The sequence below is a fragment of the Tachysurus fulvidraco genome, chromosome 6, assembly GCF_022655615.1.
Source record: "Tachysurus fulvidraco isolate hzauxx_2018 chromosome 6, HZAU_PFXX_2.0, whole genome shotgun sequence".
Lineage (NCBI taxonomy): Eukaryota > Metazoa > Chordata > Actinopteri > Siluriformes > Bagridae > Tachysurus > Tachysurus fulvidraco.
The window spans coordinates 5,158,978-5,163,493 of NC_062523.1; the positions used below are offsets into that span (position 1 = coordinate 5,158,978).

General features: G+C 45.8%; 1 protein-coding gene across 3 annotated transcripts in view; it reads right to left on the reverse strand.

Moving 5' to 3' along the window:
- The window catches only part of thsd7ba (thrombospondin, type I, domain containing 7Ba), a 277,509-nt gene extending 273,534 nt beyond the window's left edge, over positions 1 to 3,975 (reverse strand). For all 3 annotated transcript variants that reach the window (XM_047815387.1, XM_047815386.1, XM_047815385.1), the window contains exon 1: positions 3,741 to 3,975. The gene's annotated coding sequence lies outside the window, so the exon portion shown is untranslated. The remainder of the gene's footprint in view (positions 1 to 3,740) is intronic.
- Between the last annotated feature and the right edge of the window lie 541 nt (positions 3,976 to 4,516).

Sequence of the window (4,516 nt, forward strand, 5' to 3'; positions counted from 1 at the left end):
GTGAGGTGTGTGAAGTGTGTACAGTGTGTGAGGTGTGTACAGTGTGTGAGGTGTGTACAGTGTGTGAGGTATGTACAGTGTGTGAGGTGTGTGAGGTATGTACAGTGTGTACAGTGTGTGAGGTATGTACAGTGTGTGAGGTGTGTACAGTGTGTGAGGTATGTACAGTGTGTGAGGTATGTACAGTGTGTACAGTGTGTGAGGTATGTACAGTGTGTGAGGTGTGTACAGTGTGTGAGGTATGTACAGTGTGTGAGGTATGTACAGTGTGTGAGGTATGTATAGTGTGTGAGGTGTGTGAGGTGTGTACAGTGTGTGAGGTATGTACAGTGTATGAGGTATGTACAGTGTGTACAGTGTGTGAGGTATGTACAGTGTGTGAGATATGTACAGTGTGTGAGGTGTGTACAGTGTGTGAGGTATGTGAGGTATGTACAGTGTGTGAGGTATGTACAAGTGTGGTGAGTAATGTATAGTGTGTGAGGTATGTATACAGTGTGTATAGTGTGTGAGGTACTGTACAGTTATGAGGTATGTACAGTGTGTACTGTGTGTGAGGTATGTACAGTGTGTGAGGTATGTACAGTGTGTACAGTGTTGTGGAGGTATGTACAGTGTGTAGTGTGTGAAGTGTGTACATGTGTGAGTGTGTACAGTGTGTGAGGTTTGTACAGTGTGTGAGGTATGTACAGGTGTTGTGAGGTGTGTGTGAGGTCTGTACAGTGTGTACAGTGTGTGAGGTATGTACAGTGTGTGAGGTGTGTACAGTGTGTGAGGTATGTACAGTGTGTGAGGTATGTACAGTGTGTACAGTGTGTGAGGTATGTACAGTGTGTGAGGTGTGTACAGTGTGTGAGGTATGTACAGTGTGTGAGGTATGTACAGTGTGTGAGGTATGTATAGTGTGTGAGGTGTGTGAGGTGTGTACAGTGTGTGAGGTATGTACAGTGTATGAGGTATGTACAGTGTGTACAGTGTGTGAGGTATGTACAGTGTGTGAGATATGTACAGTGTGTGAGGTGTGTACAGTGTGTGAGGTATGTGAGGTGTGTACAGTGTGTGAGGTGTGTACAGTGTGTGAGGTATGTACAGTGTGTGAGGTGTGTGAGGTGTGTACAGTGTGTGAGGTATGTACAGTGTGTGAGGTATGTACAGTGTGTGAGGTGTGTACAGTGTGTGAGTTGTGTACAGTGTGTGAGGTATGTACAGTGTGTGAGGTATGTGAGGTGTGTGAGGTGTGTACAGTGTGTGAGCTGTGTACAGTGTGTGAGGTATGTACAGTGTGTGAGGTATGTGAGTTGTGTACAGTGTGTGAGGTGTGTACAGTGTGTGAGGTATGTACAGTGTGTGAGGTATGTGAGGTGTGTGAGGTGTGTACAGTGTGTGAGGTATGTGAGGTGTGTGAGGTATGTACAGTGTGTGAGGTATGTACAGTGTGTGAGGTGTGTACAGTGTGTGAGTTGTGTACAGTGTGTGAGGTATGTACAGTGTGTGAGGTATGTGAGGTGTGTGAGGTGTGTACAGTGTGTGAGGTATGTACAGTGTGTGAGGTATGTGAGGTGTGTGAGGTGTGTACAGTGTGTGAGGTGTGTACAGTGTGTGAGGTATGTACAGTGTGTGAGTTGTGTACAGTGTGTGAGGTATGTACAGTGTGTGAGGTATGTGAGGTGTGTGAGGTGTGTACAGTGTGTGAGGTGTGTACAGTGTGTGAGGTATGTACAGTGTGTGAGGTATGTGAGGTGTGTGAGGTGTGTACAGTGTGTGAGGTGTGTACAGTGTGTGAGGTATGTACAGTGTGTGAGGTATGTGAGGTGTGTGAGGTGTGTACAGTGTGTGAGGTATGTGAGGTGTGTGAGGTATGTACAGTGTGAGGTATGTACATTGTGTGAGGTATGTACAGTGTGTGAGGTGTGTACAGTGTGTGAGGTATGTACAGTGTGTGAGGTGTGTACAGTGTGTGAGGTATGTACAGTGTGTTAGGTGTGTACAGTGTGTGAGGTATGTACAGTGTGTGAGGTGTGTACAGTGTGTTAGGTGTGTACAGTGTGTGAGGTATGTACAGTGTGTGAGGTGTGTACAGTGTGTGAGGTATGTACAGTGTGTGAGGTATGTACATTGTGTGAGGTATGTACAGTGTGTTAGGTGTGTACAGTGTGTGAGGTATGTACAGTGTGTGAGGTGTGTACAGTGTGTGAGGTATGTACAGTGTGTTAGGTGTGTACAGTGTGTGAGGTATGTACAGTGTGTGAGGTGTGTACAGTGTGTGAGGTATGTACAGTGTGTTAGGTGTGTACAGTGTGTGAGGTATGTACAGTGTGTTAGGTGTGTACAGTGTGTTAGGTGTGTACAGTGTGTGAGGTATGTACAGTGTGTGAGGTGTGTACAGTGTGTGAGGTATGTACAGTGTGTTAGGTGTGCAAAGAAAAAAACTGTTTCTTTAGAATCTTCATCTTTACATGCATCTCCTGATATCTCATTCTCTACTCATTCTCTACTCATTCTCTACTCATTCTCTACTCTCTCCCTCCATCTTTTCTCCTTCTGTCCTTACAATGTAAAGGAACTGCTGAATTCTTCATCCCCTCCCACCTCTTCCTCTTCCTCCTCCTTCTCTTCCTCCTCCTTCATCTAATCTGCTTATCAACTTTCTTCCTTTCATCTTCACGTTTTCTCCTCTGTCCATTTCTATGATTTTCTCTTCATTCATTTTTCTTCCTTTATTCACTCTCCTTCCCCATTCCTTCTTGATCTTGTCTTATGTTCTTTCCTCCCCTTTACTGTTCATCACTTCTTCTTCTTCTTCTTCTTCTTCTTCTTTTTCTTCTTCTTCTTCCTCACACCGATTCATCCGTTATCTTTCACTTTTCTTCATTCTCTCTCTTCTCATCTGTTAAGCTATGATACTTCCAGATGCTACATCTTTATCTATACCTCATCTTCTCTTTTCTTTCCTTTCCTCATGTCTCTCTCTCTCTTTCTTGTTTTCCATCACCTATCCACCCCTCTATTCTCTTCTCCCCACAGTTCCTCATGCCGAGGAACGACAGCTGTTCCTGCCTCTCCTTTTCTTCATATTTTTCTCTCTTTCAACCCTACTTCATCCGTCATTATCTCTTCATCCTTTCATCCTCCCATCTCCTCCCTCGTTCTCCTTAATTTTATCATTTGATCTCAAATTCAGGAACTTCTTGCTCTCAGGAGGCACTACAGTACATCGTTCCTCTGCCATTCTTTCCTCCTTCTGCAGCTCCATCTCTTCTGTTCTCCTTTTTCCTTCCCTTCATCTCCTTCATCACACCATCTCATCAACTCTACACTCTTCTATTCACTCCTCTTCTATCCTCCCAACAGAACTGCACTCGTACACTCTCTCTTCTTTCACTTCTATCCACGTTCCTCATGCCTCACGTTCAGGAAGAGACAGTTCAGCCGTTGTCATGTCTCTGTCATCTATTTATCTCTTCATCACCCTCTTCTTTTCTTCCCTGCCCTCTTCCATTTTCCTCCTCCCTTTTATTGGCTCCTCTATTATCTCTCCTTATTTCCTCACGTGTTCCAAGACGATACTTCAGCCGCTGCTTCGTCTCTAACAGCCGTCCTCTCATCCTCTCATGCTATTGTCTCCCCATTCTCTCTTTCCTCTTATCCTCTTCTACTTCTCTTTTATCATCCTCTTTTTCACACCTCTCAAACTTGCCACAATGTCACTTCAAGCACATCATTAACAAAACCACACTTACATAATCAGCTCCTCGCTCGTCTGAAAACTTAGCGCTCCTCTGGTCTTCGATATCCCTTCTTCATCTGTTATCTCTCCTCACGTCCCTCAGAAAGCGGGGGATAAAACTGAAGTGCGAGTGTGTGTCTGTGTGCGAGTGTGTGTCTGTGTGCGAGTGTGTGTCTGTGTGGCGGCGGCTGGCTCTCGAACACAGGATAAACAGAGACTCACCCAGAGCGAGATGCTTCCACCACAGAGCGCTGCCACAGAATGTGTGTGTTAGAGAGAGAGATGGAGAGAGGGAGAGAGAGAGAGAGAGAGAGAGGGGGAGAGAGGCTGGGAGGGAGGGGAGAGGCTGGGGCTGAGGATGCTTGTGTGTGAGTGTGTGTGTGTGTGAGAGAGAGAGACCGTGCTCGTCTCTGAGGGAGGATCACACACACTCGTGCTGCTCTTCACACACATCTGCTCCTCTCACTAAACTCATTGGCTAAGAGGAAGGATTCCTGTTTAGTCAGAGCCGACGCTTCCCAGGAGCCCCCTCTCCAAATTACTAACACACACACACACACACACACACACACACACACACACACACACACACACACACACACACACACACACACACACACACACATCTTCATTCTGTGTCACTGCATAATTTTCTTGTAATCCCTTCTCCATCCTCCCTCTTTTTGTCCACTTGTCCATTCTTTTTTTCTGTTTCATGCCCACCACTCCATCCCCACCCCACCACCCCGCACACAGACACAGTGTTTTTATCAGGTGTTACGTACAGTG